Source organism: Mirounga angustirostris, unplaced genomic scaffold (assembly GCF_029215605.1).
Source record: "Mirounga angustirostris isolate CCGP_5_RB_7025 unplaced genomic scaffold, mMirAng1.0.hap1 SCAF_7, whole genome shotgun sequence".
NCBI classification, from domain to species: domain Eukaryota; kingdom Metazoa; phylum Chordata; class Mammalia; order Carnivora; family Phocidae; genus Mirounga; species Mirounga angustirostris.
In genome coordinates this window covers 53,703,686-53,718,541 of record NW_026991715.1, presented here as the reverse complement: position 1 = coordinate 53,718,541, position 14,856 = coordinate 53,703,686, and positions in this window count along the sequence as shown.

The following is a 14,856-nucleotide window of genomic DNA, read 5'->3' as shown; positions in this document are numbered from 1 at the left end:
ATCCCAAAGAGCACTCTACTTGCTAATACCAGCGCACTTCATCATTCTCAGACCCTGTCTAGCCTTCACATTCTTTCAAGCTTGTCTCGACCAAGCTCTGTTTTTACTGAGAACATCTACAGTACTTCATCCTTCTTGAAAGGTCTCTAGAGTCAACCCTCTTTTTCTCTCCTCCACTCCCTCCCCCTCTCCCCACATTACTCACCCTCTCAGAGTTAGCTTTTCTCTCCAAGTGCGCCTCCTATGGGGCTTTCCACTAATCCCAAATTGGAAGTCCTTTCCTTGGTTCCTGTGTTCAAAAATGCAGGAGATCCTTTTTTCTTTTTAAGGAGTAAATTTTTGTAAAACACCAGGTCATTAAAGTTATTAAAGGTAACTCATCTTTGCCATTCATAAACCAGAGTATTGGCCCTTCACTCAAGTTCACACAGAACTTGATTCAGCCTTGTGCTGAGAAGTTGCAACTTTGCAAAGGTCCCACTATACAATTACCCGGATAGTTGGAATTCCTTAGTTTTCCAGCTAGAAGGCTTTGCTAAGGTGCATTATCAATGTTGACTCAGGTTGGTCTTTAGGTATTAGGTTAGCTTAGTCTTTCCTTGAAATGTCAATTATTGTTAGTCTAGCTTTATTATTGTCCTTTGGTGTGTTGCTTTGCTAACCATATAGTTTTTTGGGGGGGTTTTTTGTTTTTTTTTTTAAAGATTTTATTTATTTATTTGACAGAGAGAGACACAGCGAGAGAGGGAACACAAGCAGGGGGAGAGGGAGAGGGAGAAGCAGGCTCCCCGCTGAGCAGGGAGCCCGATGCGGGGCTCGATCCCAGGACCCTGGGATCATGACCTGAGCCGAAGGCAGACACTTAACGACTGAGCCACCCAGGCGCCCCTAAAATATATTGCTATCTTAGACAAGTGTGCCAAGACTATTCAGTGAGGAAAGGACAGTCTTTTCAACAATTGTTGTTGAGAAAACCGGATACCCAAAGGCAAGGAAATGAAGTTGCATGCCTACTTTAGACTGTATAAAAAAACTAACTCATGGCACCTGGGTGGCTCAGTCAGGCAAGCGTCTGCCTTCTGCTCAGGTCATGACCGGGAGGTCCTGGGATGGAGCCCCTCATCGGGCTCCTTGCTTGGCAAGGAGCCTGCTTCTCCCTCTCCCACTCCCCCTGCTTGTGTTCCCTCTCTCGCTGTGTCTCTCTGTCAAATAAATAAAATCTAAAAAAAAAAAAAAAAAAAAATGCCAACATAAACAGGAAGCCACAGAAGAACTTTTAGTCTCAAAGTAGGGAGGGCCTTTCTAAGAATGAATTAAAACCCCCCAAAGACCAATAAATTGGATTCTATGAATAAAATGTCTTCATGGCAACATCTGATGGACTAACCCCCAGTACCTTAGAATGTAACCTCATTTGGGAATAGAGATCTTGCAGATATAGTTAAGACAAAATGGTATCGTACTGGAGTAAGGTGGGTCCTGAATCCACCATGACTGGTGTCCTTAGGAGAAAAGAAGAGACAGAGAGAGACGCAGGGAAGATACCATGTGACAATAGAGACAGAGAGCCATGTGCTGCAGCTAGAAGCCAAAGAATGCTGAGGGTTGTCACAAACCACCAGGAGCTAGGAGAGAGACGGAGAAAGACTCTCTCCTACGGGTTTCGGAGGGAACACTGCCCTGCTGTCACCAGAACTGTTTAACAATATATTTCCGTTGTTGTGAGCCACCCAGCTTGTGGTACTTTGTTATAATATCCCTAGGAAACTAAGAGACCCAGCTTCCTTTCTGGCCCGTTCAGACAGCTAGTCTGATCCTACAAAAGGTTTTGCTCTTGATCACTCTGGGAAAATGCACGGAGGTATAAAACACAAGATACATTTACAGAGGCTCCAGAGGTTACAAGTGGCCTTGCCTAGAAGTATACTTATCGTGATGAGCCCTGAGCAACGTATAGGATTGTTGAATCACTATATCAAACACCTGAAATGAATATAACACTGTATGTTAATTACACTGGGATTTAAAAAGTAAATAAATAGAAGTTTGTTAAAGTGGCCTCCCCTGACCCCCCAGTTTTAAGTAGCCATGCAGCTCCTCTCTTTGACATCACAATTCCTCTCTGATGCTATTCTTATTTACCTTTGTCTGCTTCATGAGAATACAAACTGCATGACATCAGGAGCCTTTTCCTTCCTGTTCACCACTGTGTCCTGAGGAGATGCCTAATAGATGGTAGACAATCAATACTCTTTGGATGATGAATGAATAAAAATTGTAAAGAATTCTAGCCCATCACCGACTCTGTGACCTAAGGCATGTTCTGGAGCTATTCCAGCTCTATGGGTCTTCATCTGTAAAATGGGGAGATGGGTCCATGCTGCAGGTTGGGGGGCAATGGTGGGTGCCATGGGGAGTGGGGGTGTTTTTTGGTTTGGTTTCACTGGGCAGCAATCAACCAGACTGGGTTCTCCACCAGAGTCTGACTTACTGCCGTGTGTCCCGTGTCTACTGCGGCCTGACACATAGTAGGTGGTCAACAAATTTACTGAATAAGTGAATAGAAGGCCTCTGGAGGTGAGGGTTTTGAGAAATATTTAGCATGTAAAACCTGGTACTGAACTGGATGTTGGGAAGATTAAAGTAGTGACGCCACATCCTCTCTTTAGCCTTGGGAACTGGTGTGAGCTGTCTACAAATTTTAAAACTTGTGAAGAAAAGGAAATAACACCCCTCCAGGGCTTTTGAACTGGCAGGCTGTACCCTCTGATTTCCACCACCCCAGCCCCTCAGAGAAGAAAAGGCAGACTTTCAAAGCTGGCAAAATAACAAAGTTTGGTGTTTTAAATGGAAACAAAAACAAACATTGACAAAACTTTTTCCACTTCTCAGCCTCCTCCAGGCAAATCCACACCACTTTTCTCTTTACAATTTAATATATTAAATTAAGTGCATATGTGATATTCAAATATATATGATTCCAGTCCCTTCTTAATAGTTATTTTATAGATTAATAACACCCAGAAATTTAAAAATTATTTATTTATTCATGTTACATAAAGGTTTTATTAAGTGATTTTGGTAGAATTTTTTAATCACTTTCCCTCCTCTTGTTTGGACCGTATGTTGAATAATTATAATGAAATGGCTAGATAAAAATCATTTTCTATAAAATTAGATATAACCAATTTTTGTGTTGCTATTTTGAAAATGTCCATTTTTGTCAGCCTGGTGCTTCAGTTATTTCATGCAACTGTCTCAGCACTTAAACGCTTGTATCTTGTCTTCAGTCTAAAGGCTTAACCTAGACTCCAAACAAGGCAAAGGTTACAGCATGAAAGTAAATATTGCACTGCCTCTTAAAATAACTCTGCCAACTGCAATATTCCCATAAAACAGTGTTTCTAAAACCAGCTCCAAGGGTGAAAAGCATAACTGGGTGTTTTTAAAAATTTTAAAACTCGGGGCGCCTGGGTGGCTCAGTTGTTGAGCGTCTGCCTTCGGCTCGGGTCATGATCCCGGATCGAGCCCCGCATCGGGCTCCCTGCTCGGCGGGAGGCCTGCTTCTCCCTCTCCCACTCCCTCTGCTTGTGTTCCCTCTCTCACTGTGTATCTCTCTGTCAAATAAGTAAATAAAATCTTAAAAAAAATTTTTTTTTAACTCTATCCCCAAATGTTTACTTCTGAACAATTACTTCCTATTCTCTTAGCTAATATTTATATATCTAAATGTCCCTTCCTCAACGTCTCTAAAAGTGCTCCGCCACAGTGTACTCCTAATTTCATTCTTATGTCTTACAGTATATTCACCAAGTGTATACTCTATCTGCTTCAGACCCTTTTGGCTGAGTGAATTCAAGGATGATACACTGAATGATACACTGGAGCACTCCTTCCCCCACTACAAGCCAGGAACACCTCTGAAACGTCTCCCTTCATTTCCCACCAGTTCATGGACACTCAGGCTTAGAGTACAAAGGCCAGCAGCAGGCTTGGGTACCATGGTACCCAGAAAACACAGGTCTGAAAAGAGCCTTCACTTTTGTTGCTTGCCATTTTTGTGTGTGTGACTTACTGTCCTTACCTAATCTGGCCAGGCCAGCCAGCAGTCTATCTGTCATACCTGTTGACTGAAGTACACATACCCCCACAACATTAAGTCCCCATCAGATTCTACTATTTTATATTATACTTCTGAAGATAATCTAATTAAGATTATTTTCTGGAGTCTGTATTTATAGATTTTTCTGATAAACAAACATGGATTTATTTTTTTATTTTTATTTTTTAAAATTTTTTAAAGATTTTATTTATTTGACAGAGAGAGACCCAGCAAGCAGAACACAAGAACACAAGCAGGGGGAGTGGGGGAGGGAGAAGCAGGCTTCCCGCAGAGCAGGGAGCCCGATGCGGGGCTCGATCCCAGGGCCCTGGGATCACGACCTGAGCTGAAGGCAGACGCTTAATTGACTGAGCCTCCCAGGTGCCCCTGAACAAACATGGATTTAGTCAAGTTCAAAACTAAACCAAGTCCAGAACATACAAAGAACTAACAGCTCGACAATGAAAAAAAAAAAAAAACAATAAAAAAGGACGCAAAGGCCTTATGTAGACATTTCTCCACAGAAAATGTACCTGTGACCAATAAGCACATGAAAAGATGCTCCACATTACTAATCATTAGGGAAACATACATCAAAACCATAATGAGATATCGCTTCACAACCACTAGGGTGGCCATTTAAAAAAAAAGAGAGAGAAAGTAACAAGTGTTGGTGAGAATGTGGAGAAATTGGAACTCTCATGCACCGCTGGAGGGAATATAAAATGGTGCAGCCACTGTGGAAAATAGTTTAGTGGTTCCTCAAGAAATTAAACAGAGAATTACCCCATGATCCAGCGATTTCACTCCTACGTATATAAACCATAATAACTGAAAGTGAGGATTCAAACATATCAATATTCATAGCAGCATCAGTCACAATAGCCAAAAGGTGGAAACAATCCATATCCATCAACTGATGAATGAATAAGCAAATACCCTATACAGGCAAAGAGAATTCATTGGCATAAACCAAACAACCATGTTAGAAAAAAGCATATTTTGTGAAAATCTGCCAATCATTTGCACATGTTTGCTCCGCTGTTGTGTGCTAAGACACTGTCCTAAGTGCGCTTTACATGTTTTAGTTCAATTAATCTTTTTTTTTAAAGATTTGAATTTATTTATTTATTTGAGAGCAAGGGGGCGGGGTAGAGAGAGAGCAAGAGAGTGAGGAAGAGCTGGGGAGAGGAGCAGAGAAAGAAGCTGGCTCCCCACTGAGCAGGGAGCCCGATGCGGGGCTCGATTCCAGGACCTTGGGTTCATGCTTAATGGACTGAGCCACCCAGGCGCCCCTAGTTCAATTAATCTTTACAAAGGCCTTAGGGGGCAAGTGATATTATTCTCATTATACCATAAGAAACCTGAGGCACAGGGCGCCTGGGTGGCTCAGTTGGTTAAGCGACTGCCTTCGGCTCAGGTCATGATCCTGGAGTCCCGGGATCGAGTCCCGCATCGGGCTCCCTGCTTGGCAGGGAGTCTGCTTCTCCCTCTGACCCTCCTCCCTCTCATGCTCTCTGTCTCTCATTCTCTCTGTCTCAAATAAATAAATAAAATCTTAAAAAAAAAAAAAAGAAAGAAACCTGAGGCACAGAGAGGTGAAGTCACTTGGCAAAGGTTACACAGCACGTAAGTGGCATTGCCAGGATTTGGACCCAGAGAGGCTGGTCCCAGAGCCAGTACTCTCGGTCACTCCACTCCAACTTTCCACAAAGTTCATGAGCATATGGGATGCAAACAACTTCTGTGAGAGAAAAAAAAACAACAACCATGCTTACGTCTCACGAGTAGTGTAAGCAAAGCACCTGCTTTGTACCCTGGAGGTGCTCAAGTCACAGTCAACTAACATCGCAAAGGGGAGATGGGTAGACCAGGCAGGCATTGCAAATCATTCCAGCCTAGATGTGAGCTGACGAGGACGTGAGTGTCACAAAGATGAAGAGGACTTTCTATGGTCCAGTCGTGCAGTACCAATTTCTCATCATGAGAAGAGGGGAAAATCAAAGAGCCCCCTGCAGGGAAATAGTGGCACGATGCAAGTGACTCCTGAAGAATCACTCACTCACGCCGGCATGTCGACAGCAGACACCGACAAGCACCCTCTTGCAGTATGTGCTCTCGCCACGTCCTCTGCTTTCAAGCCCTTAATCCCCAGGGTTTCTAAGAAAATCCCAGAATCACCACTAATTGTACCAACAGCTGCAGACCGTTTCCACCACTCTGTTGCATCTGGGCGGCTGAACCCCTTGGCGGGCACCTTCCAAATACTTTTGAAGCTGTTCTGCATAGCTTTGTCTCACTGCCTAACTTGGGCTTGCCCTTCGGCAAGAACGATCCGCAGAGTACGCTTGATTATTAACAACGCTGGCAGGCTTCCTGGTCACGAACACCATTTAAATAGGGAAGGGTTGCTGCTTTTCACACATTACTAAGAAAGAGTATTTTCCTCACCAACCATATATCCTGCAGCCTCTTGCCCTATGCACAAAGACGGTTCACAGGCATGGATACAACAATGTTAGAGGAAAAACATGTCAACAGGTAAAAATAATTTTCAGGTTCATTCCTTTGCAAACTTTCTGTTTTTGAGCCGCTCACAGAGGAAAAGGTGAAGAAAATGGTTAGAATCTGCCGTCTCAGATGTGGGATTCGGTTCAAAGTCACAAACACAATCTTGGGTTTCAAGCAGGACTCAGTAAGCCAACAGTTCTAAGACTGTTGTGTTGCTCTAGCTATCAGTGTTCTCCAGAGACTACTAGAACAGTAAGCAGTTTTCAATTTATGAAAGGGTTATGTTCCTAAATGTAAACCGGGAACATACTTTTCTTCAAACATATATGGTTGTTAAAAATTGAGGGATTACATATGTACAGTTAAAAAGAACTAATTTTAAGTGTTCAGCTTGGTGAATTTTCTTCTATGTACATACCCAGGTAACCAACCGGATCAAGGTATAACACCCAGGAGGGCCCTCCATGCGCCTTCCCAGAGGTAACCTCTATTCTGAATTCCACCAGCAGAGATTAAATTTTTTAAGTGATTATTTTTATTGATATAGAACAGACATATGTTAGGTGCAAAAAGTGAGTGAATCTCAAGGGTAGAGTGAAACAAATATTTAGGGGCGCCTGGGTGGCTCAGTTGGTTGAGCGACTGCCTTCGGCTCAGGTCAGGATCCTGGAGTCCTGGGATCGAGTCCCGCATCGGGCTCCCTGCTCGGCGGGGAGTCTGCTTCTCCCTCTGACCCTCCCCCCTCTCATGTGCTCTCTCTCTCTCATTCTCTCTCTTTCAAATAAATAAATAAAAAAAATCTTAAAAAACAACAACAACAACAAATATTTAAATATGTATATACCCGTGTCACTATCATCAAGAACAGTATATAGAACATTCTCATATCCCAGAATGCTCCCTCATACCCCTTCCCAGTTAATAACTGGCTCTCCTGAAAAAAAAAAGAAAAATTTAAAAAACAGGAGCCTGGCTGGCTCAGTCAGTAGAGCATGTGACTCTTGATCTCAGGGTCCTGAGTTCAAGCCCCATGTTGGGCGTAGAGACTACTTAAAAAAATAAATTAATAAAATAACTGGCTCTCCTGAAGTCATCCCTATTTGTAGGTCACCCTTGCTTAATTTTGCATGTTTGGGGGCTTTAGATATATCAAGTTGTTTAGTATGCATTCTTGTCTGGCTTTTGTTCAACACTGTGTCGTGTTTTACATATAACAGCAATTTGTCCTTTTTTTATTGCTCTGTTGTATTCTATGACTGTATCATAATTTAATTTTATTTCTACTACTCTTTTTTTCACTCTACTGTTATTTTTAATAAAAATTTTATTTATTTATTTATTTATTTATTTATTTATTTATTTATTTATTTATTTTAGAGAGAGAGAGAGCATGTGCGAGCAGAGGAAGGGGCAAAGGGAGAGGACCCCAAGCAGACTCCCCGATGAGCCAGGAGCCCGAAGCGGGGGTCGATCTCACGACCCTGAGTCGAAAGCAAGAGTTGGACGTTTAACTGACGGGAGCCACCCAGGTGCCCCTCTACAACTCTACTGTTGATGGACATTGGGGTTATTGCCTATTTTGGGCTATTATGTGTTAAGCTGCTAAGAACGTTCATTCATTCATTCATTCATTCATTCATTCATTCATTCATTCATTTGACAGAGAGAGACATAGCAAGAGAGGCAACACAAGCAGGGGGAGTGGGAGAGGGAGAAGCAGGCTTCCCGCGGAGCAGGGAGCCCGATGCGGGGCTCGATCCCAGGACCCTGGGATCATGACCTGAGCTGAAGGCAGACACTTAACGACTGAGCCACCCAGATGCCCCAAGAACATTCTTGTACATGTCTTTTGGTAAACATTTATACTCGTTTCAGGAAGAGGTACAGGTGTATTAGAGCATATAATAGGAAAATTTGACCTGTTCTGGTAAGGCCAGGAAATTATTGCACTAAAATGCTTTTTGGGTAATAATGTTTACTGAATCTCAAACCTGGAGGTCAGGAACACATCTCCTATGACTAGGAAGTTAGTCCTGCCTTTTCTTTCAGTCCTAGAAGTGCTCAGGTTAAAGATGTTTGGCACTGGCTGTCACTTACGTATCTGGACTATTCATAAATGAGCAAGATAAAGCCCTGACTACACTCAAAATTAGGACAACTACTATTCTGTAGGTGATATGTCTTTTCCTTTTGCTGTCAGCATCCCGATCCCTTCACATGCTTGCGGAATTCCATAAGTGATGACTCTCAGTTGGAAGGCTCAGCCCAGGTACTGAAGCTTAAAAGGCCCTTGCTACCCCAGTCTCCTTTGTAACCAGATCACGGCAGGTGACCTGCTTGCACAAATGCACCTGTCGCACTGAGTCACCTGAATCTGAGTTGGAGTGCTTCCAGTGTCCAAGCATGGCAGAGTTGGTGGTGCACCTGGCACACGGAGGGCAGCAGGAGCAGCAGAGCTGTTCCCAGCAGATGGGATTGTAGGTGTCATTTTGGACACTGCTCCTGTTGCAAGGCCTCCAACTCAGTTCCTCAGCCATCCCCGCCATGCTGTAAGCTAGACAGTACATGCTCATACATTCCTCTTGTCCTTAAATCAACCAGCTGTGGTTTCTGTGGCTTATAACTAAGACCCCTGACTGCTAAATCCTCCGAACCAAATTCTCCCATTAATGATGATTACAAATATATATTGTTTTTATAGAACTAGAACAAAAAAAACCCTAAAGACTGTATGAAGTCACAAAAGACTTTAACTAGCTAAAGCAAACTTGAGAAAGAACCACCAAGCTGGGGGCGCCTGGGTGGCTCAGTCAGTTAAGCGTCTGCCTTCAGGGACACCTGGGTGGCTCAATCGGTTAAGCCTCTGCCTTCGGCTCAGGTCATGATCCCAGGGTCCTGGGATCGAGTCCCACATCGGGCTCCTTGCTCAGCAAGGAGCCTGCTTCTCCCTCTGCCTGCCTCTGTCTCTCTCTCTCTCTGATAAATAAATAAAAAATCTTAAAAAAAAAAAAAAAAAGCGTCTGCCTTCAGCTCGGGTCATGATCCCAGGGTCCTGGGATCGAGTCCCACATCGGGCTCCTTGCTCAGTGAGGAGCCTGCTTCTCCCTCTGCCTCTGCCGCTCCCCCTGCTTGTGTTCTCTCTCTCACTCACTCTCTCTCTCTTTTTCAAATAAATAAATAAAAACTTAAAAAAAAAAAAAAAAGAAAAGAACCACCAAGCTGGAGTTACCGCAATACCAGATTTCAAGCCATACTACAAAGTTATAATAATCAAAACAGGAAGGTACTGGCAAAAAAAATAGACACGCAGATCAGTGGAACAGGATACAGAGCCCAGAAATAAACCCACCCTTCTATGGTCAATTAATGTACAACAAAGGACGCAAGAGTATACAATGGGAGTAAAGACAGTCTCTTCATAATGGTGCTGGGAAAACTGGAGGGTTACATGCAAAGAATGACACTGGACCATTGCCTTACATATAAAAATAAACATGAAGTGGATTAAAGACTTAAATCTGAGACCTGCAACCGTAGAACTCCTCAAAGAAAACATAGGCAGTATACTGATGGACATTAACCTTAGCAGTATTTTCCTGGATATGTCTCAGGAAATATGTTTCCCAGGCAAGGGAAACAAAAGCAAAAATAAATAACTGGGGCTACATTGAACTAAAAAACTTTTGCACAGTGAAGGAAACCATAAACAAAATGAAAAGGCAACCTATTGAATGGGAGAAGATATTTACTAAAGATATATCTGATAAAGAGTGAATCTCCTAAATATATAAAGAACTCATACAACACCAAAAACAAGAATCATCTGATTAAAAATGGGCAGAGAACCTGAATAGACGTTTTTTAAAAGATTTTTTTATTTTTAAGTAATCTCCACACCCAACGTGGAGCTCAAACTCACAACCCTGAGACCAAGAGTCACGTGCTCTAGTGCCTGAGCCAGCCAAGTGCCCCTGAATAGACATTTTTCCAATGAAGACATACAGATGGCCAACAGACACATGAAAAGATGCTTAGTATCACTATTCATTAGGGAAATGCAAATCAAAACCACAAGGAGCTATCACCTTATACCAGTCAGAATGGCTAGACCCCCAAAAAACAAGAAATGACAAGTGTTGGTGAAGTTGTGGAGAAAAGGGAGCCCTGGTGCACTGTTGATGGGAGGGTAAATTGGTGCAGCCAGTGTGGAAAACAGTATGGAGATTCCTCAGAAACCTTAAAATAGAAGTACCATATGATGTAGTAATTCTATTTCTGGGTATCCAAAGAAAGCGAACACACTAATTTGAAAATATATATGCACCCCTATGTGTATTGCAACATCATTTAAAGTAGCCAAGATATGGAAGCAACCTGGCTCCTTCGACAGATGAATAGATAAGATGTGGTGTACATATATAATGAAATATCACTCAGCCATAAAAAAAGAATGAAATCTTGCTATTTTCAGCGATCTGGATGGACCTGAGGGTACGATGCTAAGTGTACTAAGTCAGAAAAAGACAAATACCATACAATTTCACTTATATGTGGAATCTGAAAACAAAACAAACAACAAAAACTAATAAATATAGAAAATAAAATCTTGGTTGCCTGAGGGGCGGGGGGCGAGTGGATAGGCAACTAGGTAAAGGGGATTAAAAGGTGCAAACTTCATTATAAAACAAATAAGTCACAGGGATGAAGAGTACAGCATAGGGAATGTAGTCAATAATACTGTAATAACTTGGGGCGCCTGGGTGGCTCAGATGGTTAAGCGTCTGCCTTCGGCTCAGGTCATGATCCTGGAGTCCCGGGATCGAGTCCCACGTCGGGCTCTCTGCTCCTTGGGAGCCTGCTTCTCCCTCTGCCTCTCTCTCTCTCTCTCTCTCTGTCTCTCATGAATGAATAAATAAAATCTTTAAAAAAAAATAATAATAATAATACTGTAATAACTGTGTGGTGACTACACTGATCATGGAGAGCTTCCCACAATGTTTGTAATTGTTGAATCACTATGTTGCACACTGGAAACTAATATAACATCATGTTATATGATTAAACATATATATATTTATATATATATGTATAAATCTCATTTTAATTGGTAGCTCAAAAGGGTCTTTGGTGTAAAAAGAGAAACCTTGTATGCTACTTATAATTCAAACTGTCCCGGTGAATGCCTAGGAGGGGTCCAACATCTTGCAATAACTATAGTTTCTTCAAAGCAATTAAATGGTAGGGTTATCCATTAAACAAATTACAGGGCAAACAGAATTACACATACCTGGAGGCGAGGTGCGTGATAAGCTGCTCCCAACTGGTGGCCTTTTCCCCTCTCCTTGTAAAGAAGAAAGTTAAGGTGCCCAAATTTGCATTTTGTTAGTTGGAAACTGTCTCTCCTGTTCTCCAGCTTTCTCTTCTCTTTCCTCCTTTTGCTTTGCATCTGACCTTGTGGCTTTGCCAAGTCTATCAGTTGAAATGGAAATGTTATTTGAATGTGTCAAAGCCATTGTGGAGACAGTAGGCTGCACCAGAAGATACAGACTTCCAAAGAAGCCCCGATTATATGATAAATGTACTCATTAAGAACTCAAGTTATTCATAATGAACCGCACTTCTGCTAATGAAAAGTTATCGATTACATTATCAGAACCAAAAATGTAAAATTAAATGTAAGCATTTTCATAGAGAATTTGTTTACGATATGATTGAAGGTATTTTTTCTTTCTCATATGCTCTCATTGCTCAGAAGAGTTAGGTGACTTGCCTGAGGCCACACAGTTTGGACCTAGATTTAATTCCCATTCCTTGCTTTTTATAATGTGAACATCAATAACTTTAAAACAGGGACACCTGGGTGGCTCAGTCAGTTCAGCATCTGCTTTCCGCTCAGGTCATGATCCTGGGCTCCTGGGATCAAGCCCCTTGTCGGGCTCTCTGCTCAGGGGGGAGCCTGCTTCTTCCTCTCCCTCTGCATTTTCCCTCATCCCCCCATTCCCCCTGCCTTGTGTGTGCTCTCTCTGTGCCTCTCTCAAATAAATAAATAAAATCTTTAATGGAAAATAACTTTAAAAAATTATGTAACTGAATTGCATTAAAATGAAACAGAGAACATAAAAGCTCTAAATTCAGAAAAATTAAATGATCTAGTTTTAGTTAAAACACAACATATCATAAAAAAAATGTTGTGAATACCAAAGCTCTTCTTTATGGAAGAAGTACATGCCTGAGCAAGATGAGAATGGAGGGATATGCTCCAAAATGTTACCAGGCACTGTATCTGCGGGGTGGAATTATGGGCAATTTTATTTGTGTGTGTTTGGGAGGAAAAGTATGAGCTTACCTTCATTTTCTAAATTTTCTGCAATAAATGCACTACCTATATACTTTCTGAAAAAGCCTTTTTTTTTTTTTTTTAAGATTTTATTTATTTAACAGAGAGAGACATAGCGAGAGAGCAGGAACACAAGCAGGGGGAGTGGCAGAGGGAGAAGCAGGCTCCCCGCTGAGCCGGAAACCCGATGTGGAGCTCTATCCCAGGACCCTGGGATCATGACCTGAGCCGAAGGCAGACGCTTAACGACTGAGCCACCCAGGCGCCCGTGAAAAAGCCTTTTATTACTATTATTAGTGATTTTGATATTGTACCTTTAAAATAGCCAATTATTAACTCAATGAAATGTATATTTTGAATATCTAGTCACCAGTTACTGAGCAAGCATCTTCCTGGTATGTTACATACATCATTCTGTTTTAATTTTTTTTTTAAAGATTTTATTTATTTATTTGTCAGAGAGAGAGAGAAAGAGCACAAGCAGGGGGTACAGCAGGCAGGGGGAGAAGCAGGCTCCCCGCTGAGCAAGGAGCCCGATGCAGGACTCGATCCCAGGACCCTGAGATCATGACCTGAGCTGAAGGCGGCCGCTTAACCGACTGAGCCAAGTAGGTGTCCCTGTTTTAATTTTTTTTTTTAAGATTTTATTTATTTATTTGAGAGAGAGAAAGCACAGGCAGGGGGAGCGGCAGGCAGAGGGAGAGGGAGAAGCAGGCTTCCCGTGCAGCAGGGAGCCCGATGCAGGGCTCCATCCCAGGACCCTGGGATCATGACCTGAGCTGAAGGCAGATGCTTAACCGACTGAGCCACCCAGGCGTCCCATCCCCCAACACCCCTCCCCCCCGTTTTAATTTTTACAAAAGTTTCATCAGGTAATAGCGGTGTCATCACGTCACAGATAAGAAGGCTGATGCTGACAGAGGTTAAATGGTCAAGATCACACAGCAAGTAATGGAGTCTTGGTTGTGGCGAGCTCAAAGTCCACCTTCTTCGTCTGCTGGGCTGCACCAACCCTCCTACCTTCTGACCACTCCCAGCTTCGCTAGTATAGGAGAGTTGCTCTGTCACAGGCTGGTGTGGCCTCTCAGATACTCTTCTTTAAAAACACATTGAAGGTATTAAAGTAGACAATTTAAAAATGATTATACGTATCATAAGAAGACTGGAAGGATATGTTCCAAACAGTATATATTGCCAAGGAGTGGAATTGATAGTGGTGGGACTTTTATTTACTTATTTTTTAAAGTACTCTACCCCCAACATGGGACTTGAACTCAAGATCCCAAGATGAAGAGTCACATGCTCTACGGAATGAGCCAGCCAGGCACCCCAATAGTGGCGGAACTTTTATTTTCTAAGCTTTTATACTTACTAGTATTTTTTCCTAAAAAATTTTTCTGCAAGTTTTTTTTTTTAAAGATGAGAATCAGAAAAAAATTATAGATTTTTTCCTATATTGCCTATCTTTTGAACATTGGCCCGTCTCAGTATCAGGTTCAGTACACAAACCATTTCTAGAAATGTGCATAACAAAAACGTGTACGTCATCACCAAGCCCTGGCCTTCTCACTCAGATCTCCTCTTGGACAACAGCCTCAGGTTCCCTGCTTCACTGACTACTGTACCTTCAATGCTAGAAGTGATCTGACCAACAAAAGCCTTTGGCACGTAACTGGCAAATGCATGACTGAAGAATATGTACTTTCTTCTAAGTTTTAGATATATTGACATATTCTCCTATTAAGTTTCAAATTAGGATATATGTTAAAGTCATCTGGAAGAAGGAAAATGTACAGGGAAATATCTTTGCTTCTGGATCTCACAACTTGCTAAAGGTGGCTGTTATGGGTTGAATAGTATCCTCCCCCCTGCAAAAAAATGTTCTAACCTCTGGTACATCAAGATG